The 18,119-nt window shown below is 42.6% G+C and overlaps 1 protein-coding gene and 1 non-coding gene across 3 annotated transcripts in view; both read right to left on the bottom strand.

Annotated features, from left to right (window-relative positions):
- The window catches only part of LOC124605105, a 190,263-nt gene that overhangs the window by 122,481 nt on the left and 49,663 nt on the right, over positions 1 to 18,119 (bottom strand). The gene's annotated exons all lie outside the window — the stretch shown is intronic.
- Positions 534 to 608, bottom strand: Trnas-cga. The gene has a single exon. It is a non-coding gene; the product is annotated as a tRNA-Ser (tRNA).

Here is an 18,119-nt window from a genome sequence, read left to right as displayed (position 1 = left end):
AAAGGCACTTTTTGCTGTGACAGGATCCTCTTACGAAATTTCAATCACCAGTTTTCTCCTCCGATTGTGAAAACATTCTGTTGGCATCCACTTACATAGGGAGAAATGAACATCATGAATAAAACAAGAGAAATCAGTGCTCGCACAGAAAAATTTAAGTGCTCATTTTTCTCACACATAATTTGAGAGAGGAATGGTAGAGAGACAGCTATAAGGTCGAAACTTCCTGGCAGATTAAAACTGTGTGCCCGACCGAGACTCGAACTCGGGACCTTAGCCTTTCGCGGGCAACTGAGCTACCGAAGCACGACTCACGCCCGGTACTCACAGCTTTACTTCTGCCAGTACCTCGTCTCCTACCTTCCAAACTTTACAGAAGCTCTCCTGCGAACCTTGCAGAACTAGCACTCCTGAAAGAAAGGATATTGCGGAGACATGGCTTAGCCACAGCCTGGGGGATGTTTCCAGAATGGGATTTTCACTCTGCAGCGGAGTGTGCGCTGATATGAAACTTCCTGGCAGATTAAAACTGTGTGCCCGACCGAGACTCGAACTCGGGACCTTTGCCTTTCGAGGGCAAGTGCTCTACCAACTGAGCTACCGAAGCACGACTCACGCCCGGTACTCACAGCTTTACTTCTGCCAGTACCTCGTCTCCTACCTTCCAAACTTTACAGAAGCTCTCCTGCGAACCTTGCAGAACTAGCACTCCTGAAAGAAAGGATATTGCGGAGACATGGCTTAGCCACAGCCTGGGGGATGTTTCCAGAATGAGATTTTCACTCTGCAGCGGAGTGTGCGCTGATATGAAACTTCCTGGCAGATTAAAACTGTGTGCCCGACCGAGACTCGAACTCGGGACCTTTGCCTTTCGCGGGCAAGTGCTCTACCAACTGAGCTACCGAAGCACGACTCACGCCCGGTACTCACAGCTTTACTTCTGCCAGTACCTCGTCTCCTACCTTCCAAACTTTACAGAAGCTCTCCTGCGAACCTTGCAGAACTAGCACTCCTGAAAGAAAGGATATTGCGGAGACATGGCTTAGCCACAGCCTGGGGGATGTTTCCAGAATGAGATTTTCACTCTGCAGCGGAGTGTGCGCTGATATGAAACTTCCTGGCAGATTAAAACTGTGTGCCCGACCGAGACTCGAACTCGGGACCTTTGCCTTTCGCGGGCAAGTGCTCTACCAACTGAGCTACCGAAGCACGACTCACGCCCGATACTCACAGCTTTACTTCTGCCAGTACCTCGTCTCCTACCTTCCAAACTTTACAGAAGCTCTCCTGCGAACCTTGCAGAACTAGCACTCCTGAAAGAAAGGATATTGCGGAGACATGGCTTAGCCACAGCCTGGGGGATGTTTCCAGAACTCTCCAGGAGAGCTTCTGTAACGTTTGGAAGGTAGGAGACAAGGTACTGGCAGAAGTAAAGCTGTGAGTACCGGGCGTGAGTCGTGCTTCGGTAGCTCAGTTGGTAGAGCACTTGCCCGCGAAAGGCAAAGGTCCCGAGTTCGAGTCTCGGTCGGGCACACAGTTTTAATCTGCCAGGAAGTTTCATATCAGCGCACACTCTGCTGCAGAGTGAAAATCTCATTCTGGAAACATCCCCCAGGCTGTGGCTAAGCCATGTCTCCGCAATATCCTTTCTTTCAGGAGTGCTAGTTCTGCAAGGTTCGCAGGAGAGCTTCTGTAAAGTTTGGAAGGTAGGAGACGAGGTACTGGCAGAAGTAAAGCTGTGAGTACCGGGCGTGAGTCGTGCTTCGGTAGCTCAGTTGGTAGAGCACTTGCCCGCGAAAGGCAAAGGTCCCGAGTTCGAGTCTCGGTCGGGCACACAGTTTTAATCTGCCAGGAAGTTTCATATCAGCGCACACTCCGCTGCAGAGTGAAAATCTCATTCTGGAAACATCCCCCAGGCTGTGGCTAAGCCATGTCTCCGCAATATCCTTTCTTTCAGGAGTGCTAGTTCTGCAAGGTTCGCAGGAGAGCTTCTGTAAAGTTTGGAAGGTAGGAGACGAGGTACTGGCAGAAGTAAAGCTGTGAGTACCGGGCGTGAGTCGTGCTTCGGTAGCTCAGTTGGTAGAGCACTTGCCCGCGAAAGGCAAAGGTCCCGAGTTCGAGTCTCGGTCGGGCACACAGTTTTAATCTGCCAGGAAGTTTCATATCAGCGCACACTCCGCTGCAGAGTGAAAATCTCATTCTGGAGCTATAAGGTCGTTCACTGAACCCTCTGCCAGGCACTTTATTGTGAATAGCAGAGTAATCATGTGGATGTAGACATAGATCCAGTAATAATAGAGTAAATCAGTTCATCACACCTAAAATCTTCACTTGTCACAGTATTTAACATGGATGACATTGTGGAAGACAGTCGTTAAGAACTTCATACTGACTCACTTGACTGTTACAACACAGTTCCTAGACCCTAAGCCTCAGACGAATCGCTCTGAAAATTTAGCAAAGTTCTATTACATTAACTCCAGAGTGTAGAGAGACGTGGAGATGTTGTCAGATAGCAAACATGACCTATTAATTGTACTAACTTTGCAGTTCTGTACAAATAATCCTGAATTTGAAGTTCTGTCATAAACGAAGCAGGCAATTTAGTATATAGAGACAGTATCAACTGATAAGCCTGAGTCCTTCATTGGTGATGCACATAGGCAGTTTTTGCTATGGTAAAAAGGCATAGGTAACACATTGCACCGAATAGCTAGTGTCTGTAGCTGCCTCTGGTAATCATACCACTCCTGTTAATTAAAACTGGCAGTGCCTTTCCATTTGCAGTTTTGCACTATAAGATTAGTTTTCTACTAACAGGGAACCTTTTCTAGAGTGAAGCCCAGTAAAAAGCACTATCCTCCAAGTGTGTGTGTGTGTGTGTGTGTGTGTGTGTGTGTGTGTGTGTGTGTGTGCGCGCGCCCATTTTTTGGAGCTTATGGACGCTCAATGGCGGGATTATCAGCACCCTTACATACATAAAAAAAATGAATGTGGATAAAATAGCAAAATGTTAACGTACACGCTACGACAACGAAGAAATATTAAAAAGTGAAATACAGTAGATTAAAACACAAATAAAACGACAAAGCAGCTAAAAGAAATGCACAGGTAAATGACTGGCTGATCACTTACAAAAGACATGGGTGACCCAGTTTTAACACATTAAACCCATCTCCTTAAAATCTTGGGAAATATGTGCAACAATTCACAAAACTTTAAAACTTAAACCACATTCGTTTGGATGTTACATAAAATAGAGGGCACATCCAGTGGCAAATCCACCATGGCCTGCTGGTCAGAAAATAAAACACAGTTCAATAAAATGTGGGACAGAGTGATTTGTATGCAAGTACCACATATTGGAGGGTCCTCTAGCAGGCCATGCATCATAGGGCTGTGTTCTATGCGAAGATGAGTAAGACGGGCCTTGTTCATTCGGAGTGGTTGGAAGGAGGTGCGCCACGGCCAAGTTGTGGGCTTTACTTCATGGACCTTACTGTTGGTCACTTCGAGCCACTTGTCTTCTCATTGACACATGACTTTGTACCTCAACAGAGAGGTGATAACATTCTGGGGGATGGCACAGTGAAAGAACTGAGGATCACGACATGCCTCCTTGGCTGCTGCATCTGTCCTTTCATTTCCCGCAATACTCATGTACCCTGTTACCCAGCAGAAAGACAGCTCCTTCCCCAGTTGTTGAAACTGGAGAAGGGCATCCTGGATATTCTAGATTACTTTATCTGCTGGGTACAAATGTTGGAGAGAGTAAAGGACACTCAGGAGAATCAGAACAGTCAAGAAATTTAGCACTGGAAGAATGACGCATCTGCTCCAGTACCCGCAAGATCGCATATAATTCTGCATCAAAGATAGTAAATTCTTGAGGCAGTAAGACTTTGAGGATACGATTCAGCAAAAGGACAGAACAACCAACAGAGCCCCCTGCTTAGGCCCAACCATAAAGACAACTACATAGTTGTTATTCTCAAATGAAATGTCAGAAAATATCACATTATAAACAGGAGGAGGAGTGCAATCTCTCTTATACTGCACCAAATCTAAAATTACACTGGGGCCTTTGCAGTAACCTGGGTAGCAGATGGGGTTGTACTTGCTTCACACCAAGTGACTCCAGCACATGCTGCATGCAGATACCAAATGGCATTGTGGCATGTGGGCAGTTGGAGAAAATGCGTTCCAGAGGCGGACGAGCAACCAAAAAACAATGTGGTATGTGGGTGAAGTTGGAGCTGTGAGGAACTTATATGCTTGACACACCATGAGGATCTGCCACTGGATGATGAGTGACGGTTCCCTGGCCTCAGCATAGAGACTGGGTCTGGGACTGGCCCTACAAACAACCGAGGCCTGACGAATCCCTTCATGGTGGACAGTGTCAATGATCTTCACATACGTAGGCCTCTCCGATTCATACAATGTGCACCCATAGACCAGCTGCGAATGCATGAAAGCCCTATAAAACTAGAGGAGATGGGCCTTATCTTCTCTCCAAGACCTGTAGCTATGACACATTAAGATATTCAGTGCCTTCAGGTTTGCGACTTTCAGGTCTCTCAGGTGTGGCAATCACGACAATTTGGAATCAATCATCCACGAATAAGGAGCACTACACAGGACTCCTTACCATAGATGTGACACTGTTATGGCTATGGCAAAAAGGGTGTCATTTAAAACACTGCCATGAGGGACTCTATTCTCCTGCTCAAAATAATAAGACAGCATGTCACCAATTTGGGTCCTACAAAATCGTAGAGATTGAATGGACCTTAAGAAGATGTGGAGGTGGCCATGAAAGCCCCATTGATGTAGTTGCACAAGAATACTGCTGTCTACAAATAGTGTCATATGCCCTACAGGTGTGAAAGAAAATGCCAATACAGTGATGTTTGCATTGGAAAGACTGCTGAATAGCCACTTCTAATGGTGTCAGGTTGTCAACTGTGGACCGAAGTCTGCGGAATCCACAATGAAAGTGGCTAAGGAGTCGCCTGGTCTCTAACAACCAGATAAGATAACGGTTAACCATTCATTCCAGGATCTTTACTAATAGCTCATAACAGCAATATTCCTATAAGTAGAGGGACATGTGCATTCCTTTCCTGGTTCAAGGAGAGGTATCAGAATTGCCTCCCTCCACAAGCTGGGGAAGTTGCCTGTCTGCCGTATGAAATTCAAATATCTGAGGAGAATTTCTTTAACTGTAGGAAAATGTCGAATCATGTAGTGCCGGATCTAGTTGTGATTGGGTGCAGTATCATGAGTCTCACACAGAGCTGATTCCAGCTCCCACATGGAGAAATGGCAGTGTAAGTCTCAGAATTGTTGGATCTGAAGTCCAGTTCTTCTCTCTTTCCAGTTACATGGTAGCAACAAAATTCCAGATCCTGGCCCTTGCAGCATTTTCTGCAAAATTCTCTGCCAATGTCTAAGCAAAGTCTCCGGTTGGTGTTTGGAGACATACCTGTTTCAGCACTGCTGCTATTGGTAAACGACTGCATTTACCGAAAGTCTCGTGATGGCTTCCCATACTTTTGTAGGACAAGTGGAATGGTTGATAAGAGTCCAGGAATACTTGCCATGACCTTTTCTTGCTCTCCTTAATTACACATCGAGCCTTGCCTATCAAAACTCGAAACGCTATGAGCTTGTCAGTTGTAGGGTGGCATTTAAATCAATGAAGAGCCAATGCCTGTTTCAGATCGCTGAATGTCATTCATCTGTCCACCATGGTACAGGTCACCTCCTAAGATGACCTGAGGATTTTGGAATGGATAGGTCAGGGGCACGATGGCTCACTCGTGTGATGTGGTCCACCCACTCTTGGATACTGTTGCAATGTTCACACACAGCCAGCTGGTTGTACAGCATCCAGTTAGCCCTGCTGACCACCCATTTCAGTGACTTCTCATCAGTTAGTGCCCCAACCAGTAGGAGAATGTGGATTGGGAAGTGGTCACTGGAATGAAAGTCGTCAATAAGCTCAGAGTGAACAGAATCGGTGAGGATGGAGAGCAGAGAGATAGGTCGATGGCCAAGAATGACACAGTAGCATTACAGAAATGAGTGGAAGTATCAGGTTTAGGATGCACAGCTCATGAGATGTCAGGAGGCTCTCTAAAATCCAACCCCAAGGTCAAATAGGGGTCGAGCTCCATAGGGCATGATGGGCATTGAAGTCTACCAAGAGAAGAAATGATTGGAGGAGTTGTTTCACAAGATCTGTGGGAGCCTCAGAGCCTATTGCATCTAGCGGAGGTAATTACAGCAAGCTAACTGTTATCCTCTGACATTCATGAATTTCAACTGCAACTGTCTGCAGGTGAGTAGCCAAGGGAAGAGCGAGGAGTGGTGTGCATTACTGACAAACACTGCAACCCCTCCCCTGGTCATTTCCACAGTCAGGTAATCCTTGCAACAGAGTTTATAGCCCTTTAACAAAGGGACATGAGATGCTTTAAAATGTGTTTCCTGCAAACACATGCACAGGGAGTGTTTCCTTACCAGGAGCATCAGTTCTTCCACATGTGTCCTGAACCCATTAACATTCCACTGGAGGATGTGAGCCATCTATCATGTAGGTAGCACTTTCATCCTGACTTTCTGCTGTGCAGTTGAGCCCACAATGGGTGGAGGCTCAGTTGGGGTGAGATGACTGCCCCAGCTCGACATCAAGTTCCATCGCCTCTAAAGTAGAATCTAGAGAGGTGTCACAGTGGGTTATGTCGACAGTGTCACGCTGTTTACTGCCTGATTCCGTCTGTGATGGACGTTCTGTGTAGACTTTGCAGCCACAACTGTGGCTGTAGTAGTGGCAGCTCTGGACAGCATAACAGACGGAACCTCTGGTGGGCAGGGAGCTCCACAATGTAGACACGCACATTTTTTCTGAACTTCTGGTGCCTGTTGGGGGCTGCATGGTTTTATACATTTTTTTGTCTTTACATGGGATGTGGTTTGTAGTTTTAAACTCTTGTAATCTTCCATTCTCCAGATACACATTGCAGGCCCAACTCAAGACAGGGTAACTTCCACAGCAATTCAAACACTTCAAAGGAGACGAACGAGGGACAACTTCGTGGGTAGCCTTATGGCATTTGCCACAAGTAGCTTCTCTGTGAAATCCCGGAGTAGTATGCAAAAAGTGCTGGCATTTAAACACCGCATTAGGTTGGGTACATACGGCCAGTCGCTTAGATGGAGGAAATCTGCCTTAACATGCTCAGGAAGTTTTTTGCAATCAGACATCACAATAATAAATCACACTTTACAAGATACTCATCCACCCTTTTCTTATTTCCTTCTGGAGCCCACTCATCTTTCAGTTTCTCATTGGGAATGTCCACCAGATCTCTGCATGTCTCAATACCTTTACTATGATTCAAGGTGGTGTGAGGTTCAGTTTCGATGGCAAATTCCCTTGGCAATGGGCTTTCTGTAGGTTCTTAACTTGTTGGGAACTTGCAGCTTCCATCAACAGTGTTTCACTGTGCAATCGCTCAAGGGATTTTAAGCATCCAGCAATGCCTTCTAACCCTTTCTGAATACAGATAGGCGAAACTTTCTCAAAGCTGCATTCTCTCCTTTTGACTATCAAAAACACATTCTGACTGCCAGCATGTGTTCTGTTACAAAACCTGAAACACTTAGATTTCACTCCTGAGTCAGGAGTACTGGCTACACGAGCTGTCTCATTTGATTGGGTGTTGGTACCTACCACTGGCCAACCCATTCCGCTGGGAGGTGGAAGAGAAAACTTCAAAGGATCCATCTTGGTCCCACAAGCTTCTAGGGAAATAAAAGTCCATCTGGACAGAGCCCCACTTGTCTAGCTAAGCCTTACACAACTGAGGTGTGGCAGGTTCCCCAGAGGTTTCCTGCTAACGACTCTTCCACCTCAACAGTCATGCATTTCATCAGTGCGAAGCAAACCTTGAGGTTTTTCTTATAGAGGTTTATTCCGTCCTCTCAATCTGGGCAGTCAAGCCAAGAACTCCATTCCCTGTGAGACTCAAAGTTCCACTGCCGCACTGTACAGTGGTTGCTGAAGTATGCCCAGACCTTATGGCATCAGGGGATTGGTGGCACTTACCACTCCCCAGCTCAGGAACCCCAGGATCACCAAGCCCATACTCTGCAAACTAATACTGAGCCTCTGAGGGCACCTGTGTTCCAAGAGAAATCTAAACGAAATTTTTAAAGATGCAAGGCACATGCCTGTGTACTCTTAGAGAATCTTCCCTATATGGATTGTGGCTAAATTATTTATGTTACAATAGTCAAAAGGCACAACACATTGTAATGTTTTAATGTCAAGAACTTAATCTCAAAATCATAACGCCAAACAAGACTGTAGTTAACCTACACAGATCTTGCTATAATTTGCATACCACTAGTTTTTTTTCTGAAATTACTCTTCACAAATGTAAATAAAGAAGAATTTGAACACACACACACACACACACACACACACACACACACACACACACACACACCGATCTTAATATCTCCGAAAATCCTTACTTCACTGTCTTGAAACTTTGCCAAACACTTTATCTTTCCATTTAGCACAATTTAATTACAGAAAAGCTATTATAATAGTCTTCACTATCAGCAGTAAATGATTCCACAATGAATGTGATATGCTACTGCACTGTGCACAGACAGCTTGAGGCAGCACTTGCTCTCATAATCAAATTCAGAAACTGCCTCGTAAATATTGGAGAGCAAAGTAGTGAAAGCCATACATGCTTCCTCACACTGAGTTTTCTTTAATTTTTTGAGTAAACAGCACTGGACAAGCTCTAGTTGCATAAGCAATCTGTTTCTGGTTACAGTGTATTGTATTTACCTACTGCAAAACGTTCCTGACAAAGCTTTCCTCATAAGGTCTTAGAGAAGCTGCAGATCCAATTCATAATCCATTAAACGTGGAGGTGTGAGTAACAGATATTCTTTTTATGTGACTCTCACTGGCCATAATGAATTTCATCAATTATGTGATCTGATTAGATTTGCATCAAAAAAGAATATAGCCACAGAACATCAAATGTTATTGTTCAAGTAACAAAACTGATCCATCTGAGCTTGGAGGGCTGAAAGAGGTGCCACGACACTGGGGCCCCAGCCAATCTTCTAGTAGTCAAGCCTTGACAAAACTTGCACAAAATTAAAACGAATGGTAATATTGAGTTCCTTGCTTAGGATATGATTCACTATTTTCTCTTCCTTCCCCCCATGAACCATGGACCTTGCCGTTGGTGGGGAGGCTTGCGTGCCTCAGCGGTACAGATGGCCGTACCGTAGGTGCAACCACAACGGAGGGGTATCTGTTGAGAGGGCAGACAAACATGTGGTTCCTGAAGAGGGGCAGCAGCCTTTTCCGTAGTTGCAGGGGCAACAGTCTGGATGATTGCCTGATCTGGCCGTGTAACATTAACCAAAACGGCTTTGCTGTGCTGGTACTGCGAACGGCTGAAAGCAAGGGGAAACTACAGCCGTAATTTTTCCCGAGGGCATGCAGCTTTACTGTATGATTAAATGATGATGGCGTCCTCTTGGGTAAAATACTCCGGAGGTAAAATAGTCCCCCATTCGGATCTCCGGGCGGGGACTACTCAAGAGGACGTCATTATCAGGAGACAGAAAACTGGCGTTCTACGGATCGGAGCGTGGAATGTCAGATCCCTTAATCGGGCAGGTAGGTTAGAAAATTTAAAAAGGGAAATGGATAGGTTAAAGTTAGATATAGTGGGAATTAGTGAAGTTTGGTAGCAGGAGGAACAAGACTTTTGGTCAGGTGATTACAGGGTTATAAATACAAAATCAAATAGGGGTAATGCAGGAGTAGGTTTAATAATGAATAAAAAAAATAGGAGTGCGGGTAAGCTACTACAAACAGCATAGTGAACGCATTATTGTGGCCAAGATAGACACAAAGCCCATGCCTACTACATTAGTACAAGTTTATATGCCAACTAGCTCTGCAGATGATGAAGAAATTGATGAAATGAGATAAAAGAAATTATTCAGGTAGTGAAGGGAGATGAAAATTTAATAGTCATGGGTGACTGGAATTCGTCAGTAGGAAAAGGGAGATAAGGAAACATAGTAGGTGAATATGGATTGGGGGGAAGAAATGAAAGAGGAAGCCGCCTTGTAGAATTTTGCACAGAGCATAACTTAATCATAGCTAACACTTGGTTCAAGAATCATAAAAGAAGGTTGTATACCTGGAAGAATCCTGGAGATACTAAAAGGTATCAGATAGATTATATAATGGTAAGACAGAGATTTAGGAACCAGGTTTTAAATTGTAAGACATTTCCAGGGTCAGATGTGGATTCTGACCACAATCTATTGGTTATGAACTGCAGATTGAAACGGAAGAAACTGCAAAAAGGTGGGAATTTAAGGAGATGGCACCTGGATAAACTGAAAGAACCAGAGGTTGTAGAGAGTTTGAGGGAGAGCATAAGGGAACAATTGACAGGAATGGGGGAAGAATATACAGTAATGGGTAGCTCTGAGGGATGAAGTAGTGAAGGCAGCAGACAATCAAGTAGGTAAAAAGACGAGGGCTAACAGAAATCCTTGGGTAACAGAAGAAATATTGAATTTAATTGATGAAAGGAGAAAATATAAAAATGCAGTAAATGAAGCAGGCAAAAAGGAATACAAACGTCTCAAAAATGAGATCGACAGGAAGTGCAAAATGGCTAAGCAGGGATGGCTAGAGGACAAATGTAAGGATGTAGAGGCTTATCTCACTATGGGTAAGATAGATACTGCCTACAGGAAAATTAAAGAACCTTTGGAGAGAAGAGAACCACTTGTATGAATATCAAGAGCTCAGATGGAAACCCAGTTCTAAGCAAAGAAGGGAAGACAGAAATGTGGAAGGAGTATATAGAGGGTTTATACAAGGGCGATGTACTTGAGGACAATATTATGGAAATGGAAGAGGATGTAGATGAAGACGAAATGGGAGATAAGATACTGCGTGAAGAATTTGACAGAGCACTGAAAGACCTGAGTCGAAACAAGGCCCCGGGAATAGACAACATTCCATTAGAACTACTGATGGCCTTGGGAGAGCCAGTCATGACAAAACTCTACCATCTGGTGAGCAAGATGTATGAGACAGGTGAAATACCCTCAGACTTCAAGAAGAATATAATAATTCCAATCCCAAAGAAAGCAGGTGTTGACAGATGTGAAAATTACCGAACTATCAGTTTAATAAGTCACAGCTGCAAAATACTAACGCGAATTCTTTACAGACGAATGGAGAAACTGGTAGAAGCGGACCTCGGCGAAGATCAGTTTGGATTCCGTAGAAATGTTTGGAACACGTGAGGCAATACTAACCTTACTACTTATCTTAGAAGAAAGATTAAGAAAAGGCAAACCTACATTTCTAGCATTTGTAGACTTAGAGAAAGCTTTTGACAATGTTAACTGGAATACTCTCTTTCAAATTCTGAAGGTGGCAAGGGTAAAATACAGGGAGCGAAAGGCTATTTACAATTTGTACAGAAACCAGATGGCAGTTATAAGAGTCGAGGGCATGAAAGGGAAACAGTGGTTGGGAAAGGAGTGAGACAGGGTTGTAGCCTGTCCCCGATGTTATTCAATCTGTATATTGAGCAAGTAGTAAAGGAAACAAAAGAAAAATTCGGAGTAGGTATTAAAATTCATGGAGAAGAAGTAAAAACTTTGAGGTTCGCCGATGACATTGTAATTCTGTCAGAGACAGCCAAGGACTTGGAAGAGCAGTTGCATGGAATGGACAGTGTCTTGAAAGGAGGATATAAGATGAACATCAACAAAAGCAAAACAAGGATAATGGAATGTAGTCAAATTAAATCGGGTGATGCTGAGGGAATTAGATTAGGAAATGAGACACTTAAAGTAGTAAAGGAATTTTGCTATTTAGGGAGTAAAATAACTGATGATGGTCGAAGTAGAGAGGATATAAAATGTAGACTGGCAATGGCAAGGAAATCGTTTCTGAAGAAGAGAAATTTGTTACCATCAAGTATAGATTTAAGTGTCAGGAAGTCGTTTCTGAAAATATTTGTATGGAGTGTAGCCATGTATGGAAGTGAAACATGGACGATAACTAGTTTGGACAAGAAGAGAATAGAAGCTTTCGAAATGTGGTGCTACAGAAGAATGCTGAAGATAAGGTGGGTAGATCACGTAACTAATGAGGAGGCATTGAATAGGATTGGGGAGAAGAGAAGTTTGCGGCCCAACTTGACTAGAAGAAGGGATCGGTTGGTAGGACATGTTTTGAGGCATCAAAGGATCACAAATTTAGCATTGGAGGGCAGCGTGGAGGGTAAAAATCGAAGAGGGAGACCAAGAGATGAATACACTAAGCAGATTCAGAAGGATGTAGGCTGCAGTAGGTACTGGGAGATGAAGAAGCTTGCGCAGGATAGAGTAGCATGGAGAGCTGCATCAAACCAGTCTCAGGACTGAAGACCACAACAACAACAACAACAACAACAACAACATTTTCTCTTCTGTCCATCTGAAGAAAGAAAGAAAATTCATTAAAGGACATCTTTTTAAAGATAGAAAAATTAACACTTAATGTCATGTTAACAACATGGAATCAGAAACACAGTGAAAGTTTGAAATGGATAAGGATGGTGAAGGAAATCACATCTCCTTACAAGAACAGTTCATGGTGAGAAGGATCCTCAATGGTCTGCACGCTCTGTAAAGAAACTGCTAAGGAGACAGGGACTACATCAAAATAGTTGTAAAACAAAACATAGGACTATAGATGGGATTGGATTGGATTGTTTGAGGGAAGAGACCAAACAGCGAGGTCATTGGTCTCATCGGATTAGGGAGGACAGGGAAGGAAGTCAGCTGTGCCCTTTCAAAGGAACCATCCCGGCATTTGCCTGGAGCGATTTAGGGAAATCACGGAAAACCTAAATCAGGATGGCCGGACACGGGATTGAACCATCGTCCTCCCAAATGCGAGTCCAGTGTGCTAACCACTGCGCCACCTTGCTTGGTGACTATAGATGGGGAGATGCTGATTGAAACACCTTTGGATGTCAAAAGGGCAATGTGCGAAATTTTCAAAGATTACCATTGCATAATTTTATCAAAAGACCTCTCACAAAAACTTAAATTTTAGTCGTATGTTAAGCTTGTCAGTGAAGACATTGTTAGCAAAAAAAAGAAAGGTTCAAATGGCTCTGAGCACTATTGGACTTAACTTCTGAGTTCATCAGTCCCCTAGAACCTAGAACTACTTAAACCTAACTAACCTAAGGACATCACACACATCCATGCCCGAGGCAGGATTCAAACCTGTGACCGTAGTGGTCGCGCGGCTCCAGACTACAGCGCCTAGAACTGCTCGGCCACTCCGGCTGGCTATAGTTAGCATCCTGACACTCATGAATGACATGGGAACCAAAATCAAAAGAGCAAACACAAAAATACTTAACTCTGTTTGTAAGTGTTCCTTCACAAAACTAAATCCAGAAGTATGGGCCCAGCTGAACGCTTCCACAACTGTTAAGGCGAGTAATGATGGTGTTACTACCAGTGGTGTTGAGAAACAAACTGAAATCACTAAAATGGAACAAAGCCCCAGAGGTATCAAATTCTATGTGGAATTTTCAGCCCCTGCTTTACTCATAGTAGATTGTAGATCTTCAGTCTAATAGTACCCACTGGTTGGAAGAAGCACATAACACAAATCTAGATTAACTTAGCAAAAGTAATCCATGAAACTTTTCTAGTAATATTGTTCACCTACATTTGATGTTGAATCCTAGAATATGTCAACCAGTGTATAGTTTGAAAATGCTGATCAAATCTAGCTTGTGTTTTCCTCTTGTGACATCCTGAAAGTCATGATTCAAAGCAATTGGGTCAATGCAATATTTCTCAATTTCTGAAAAATACTCGACTCTGTGCCACACCAACATGTATTAATGATAGTACAATCCTATGGTGTATCAAACAAGATACGTGATGAGGCTAGAGATTTCTTGGTACAGAAGATGCAGCACGTTATGTGGGACGAAGAATGATCAACATTTGTAGAAGTAATTTCATGCATGCCCAAGGGAAGTGTGTCGGGACCCTTGCTGTTGATGTAGTATGTTAATGACCTGTTTTAATAGTAAACTTAGCTTTTTTATAGGTGTGGAGTTACCTATAATGAAGTACTATCTGAAACAATCTGCCCAAATGCCAAGTCAGATCTTGAAGAGATATTTGAGTGGTGAAAATATTGTCAACACGCTTTAAATATTCAGGAATGAAAACCTGTGCAATTAACAAAATGCAGAAAAGCACTAGCCAATGACTAAAATTTCAGTGAATCACAATTGAAACAGAGTTCAACATTTTTGCTTTTGCTCTGTTGCCCTCAATTACAGTTTCTGTCATCCATGATAGATACTAGCTTTGGTGCCACAATGAATGATCCTGGTGAGGAAGTTGGCAGGTAGTACAGGGGGAGCAAATAAATCAGTTCTCTGTGGACCATCCGTTGCACTGGTATACTCTACACTTATTCTAAGAGAAAGTTGACATTCACTTGAATGCACCTATGAGAACCATTAGTGGCACAGTCACATTACACCTACATGGTGGCAGCCAGTACTATTGAAGATCTGTCTAGCTCACCTTTGCCAAAAGGTGGGTCTCAACAAGCTTTACAAGCAAGCTTGCAAAACTGAATCAATCCCTCTCCATGATGTTCTCTCACTGCATAGGAAATACCTCAAATCCTCAAGACCAGATAATGAAGGAGTCCGAAGGCTTCCTATTAGGTTCCACCTGGTCATTTAATGGTAACATGGGTGGCAAACCAAGAAAATTTGGAACCACAAACTTATTGACAACCAGGCTTTCATCATTCTAGGGGCATGTGGCTACAGCTTACATATACTGGATTGGATAAGGACTGTACAAATACAGCATGCACAAGTGGGGCTTTTGGACTGACAGTACGGGGACCTGTGGTGTTATTCAAACAATGGGCCACATTGCGAGCGAGTGCACTCACTGACATTTCCTGATGGCATGAAGAGTCTACATGAAGCACCAGATGAAGCGCTCCAATGTACTGAGCCTTACAATATTTATGTGTAGTCTGGGCCATCTAATGTTTATTTAGTGTAAAGAATCGCACTTACGTATTTGTTGTTGTAAGTAATACATAAACTAGTAATAATAATAATAATAATAACAAAAAATACAGTCTGCACTCATGTGACTCATTCTAGAATACTGTCAAAATGTATGGTACCCATACCAAATGAAATAGGAGATGTTTAACATGTACTATGAAGGGCAACAAAAATAGTCAATGGTTTAATTTAAAAACCTTAAATGGCATACACTTTAAGATAGATGACAATTACACCATGAAAACTTATAACAAAAAATTTAAGAATCAGTGCAGTATCTCCACAGGGAGAGAATGGACAAAATGAGACTATCTATAATGCGCACAGACACATTTAAGCAGTCATTTTTCCATCCTTTGTAGAATGGGACAGGAAGTAACAACAAAATATATTACAATGGCAAATACCCACTGCCATGAACTTCACAGTGATTTGTACAGTTTCAGTCATGTGGACAATACAGAGAAATGAAATATACACCAAAAAGGGAAATAATTGGTGTTGCAGAGGAACTGATAAATTGAGTGATTAAACTGCAATGCACAAGTGAACACTTTTCTTCTTCTTTTTTTTTGTGCCTTTGTCTCGCAATAGTTAGTAACAGATTTAGCATGATGATTTACGGGGTGGCCTGATGCTCTTCCTGTCGCCACCCCATTACCCCCAAGGGTAGAGTATGTGAACCCCCAACTGCCTGCAAATAGTGTTATGTGCAAGTATGCAAAAATTTTCCAAATGATTGTGAATTGTGGAACTGCAGTGGGACTTGGAAACAGCCCAGTGTTCACTTAGTGGGATGTGGGAGACTGCCTAAAAATCACATTCAGGTTGGCTGGCACACTGGTCCTTGACTTTAATCTGCTGGGCAGATTCAATCCAAGGCCAGCACACCTCCCAATCCCCAGAAGCGGTGCTTTAAAACACATCAGTTGGGCAACAAGTGAATCCCTTTCAAAATTTATTTATAAAAACAGAAAAATTCAAGTTGTGAAAGAATCTGTTGGTTCTGTCTGGAGATTACAGCAACAACAGTAATAAAAACCAGAAATAACTGTAGGCTGAAATAACACAGCACACAGGAACATTAACATGACATTTTAGAAAAGTAGAGTAAAGCTGTTCATATAACAACTGAAAACAGTAACTCATTATCTGTCGGACAGAATGAACACTAAAAGTCTCTACAGAGGGAGGGATCTGTCCATAGTGTGTGCTGGAAGTTCTGAAAGAGCCCAATATGGAGGAAAAATGCTCCTGGACTTTACAAAACCAACAATACTATCTCAGAGCAGGAAGTGAGATAATTTAAAAATTGTTCAAGGTATTAGTGGTAGAAATGTGTATTTCGGGCAGAGGGGCCATATGTATACTTGCTGATGCACAGATTCAGACAAATAATTGTAGCTAGTTCGTAAGTTTGACAACAGTCATCAGCCCGTTTTTGTATATGGGGATCACAGCTAAGAATTATATTCTTCATGTCTACTTGCTATCACCCACACACTTAATATAAGTTTGCATCTGACCACTGAAGATTTTTATCTTGTCCTTTTACTTCCAAGAAATTTAATTTAGCCCTCTCCCCAATTTTTGCCACTATTGTTGATTTTACTTTGAATAAACTACAGTACTGGTTATTCTTAATTCGCTTTGAAACACTGTTTTCCCATTTCCCAACTTAGAATATTTCAGGAGTTCTCAATCATGTTTTCTTCTAAATTATCTCTTGTATTGTATTGTATGTCAAGCCGGGACGTAGAAATGATGGAGAGGGTCTGTCCCCGCCACAGCCGCAGTAGTCCACAACCCCACGATGACTACCGCAGTCCATTTCACCCCTCCACTGCCCCACACCAAACCCAGGGTTATTGTGCGGTTCGGCCCCCGGTGGACCCCCCAGGGACCGTCTCACACCAGACGAGTGTCATCCCTATGTTTGCATGGTAGAGTAATGGTGGTTTACGCTTATGTGGAGAACTTGTTTGCGCAGCAATTGTCGACATAGTGTAGCTGAGGCGGAATAAGGGGAACCGGCTCACATTCGCCGAGGCAGATGGAAAACCACCTAAAAACCATTCACAGACTGTTAGTGCCATGGCATGAAGTTGTTTTCCAGGGAAAAATATACAGCCACATCAAAAGTACAGAAATCTCAATAAATCAAACTTTTAAAGAAATTTTGGTTCTCATTCACCACACAAAGAAAAACTTGAATCTTTGATTTTTTTAAAAGAAATCTTTATTCTAGTACTGCAAAACTGCCTGCATGTCATTTCATATAAAATATTGTTTTTCAAGCACAGCAGTACCCAGGACTTGTAGAACTGCCTTTAACAGAATTTCATATAAACTCAGTCTGTTAGGTTCACGTAGTTTCTTCTTAGAGGATACAAATGAACTACTGTACCTGCAGCTTGTTTTGCACTATCGCTAGAAAAGAAGTTTGAGTATAGTGAATACAACAAACAGTAAACAAGAAACAATAAACTTGACCCAATCAACCACTATTTCAAAGGAGAATAAATCCACGGCATTAAAAAAAACTATGTGGCCTATAGTGATAAAGAACCTGGTTCACTGATTGTATACATTGACATGTATAGAAAAGAATAAAAACAAAATTTTTACGCTGACAGATTCTTCCAGATCAAATTACAATAGCGCAGTAAATAAAAGGAATCTCCAACTTCTGCACCCTCTTGGTATTTAAGTGAACAGGTCTGCTCTGTTATTTGGAGCATAATGAACACAAAAAAGTAATACCCAAACTCTTGCATAAAATACTGCATGAGTTAGTTGATGGAATGTAAATTTTGGATGTGAATCAAGAATAAGATGGTCACGAATCCAGGTTTGGATTCTACTTAGTAAGTGAAAGACTCTTCATTCTACTTATACCAACTTTACTTTTGTTAC

Source organism: Schistocerca americana, chromosome 3 (assembly GCF_021461395.2).
Source record: "Schistocerca americana isolate TAMUIC-IGC-003095 chromosome 3, iqSchAmer2.1, whole genome shotgun sequence".
Taxonomy (NCBI): domain Eukaryota; kingdom Metazoa; phylum Arthropoda; class Insecta; order Orthoptera; family Acrididae; genus Schistocerca; species Schistocerca americana.
The sequence above is the reverse complement of the archived record's forward strand: the minus strand, read 5'-3'. Positions and strand labels throughout refer to the sequence as shown.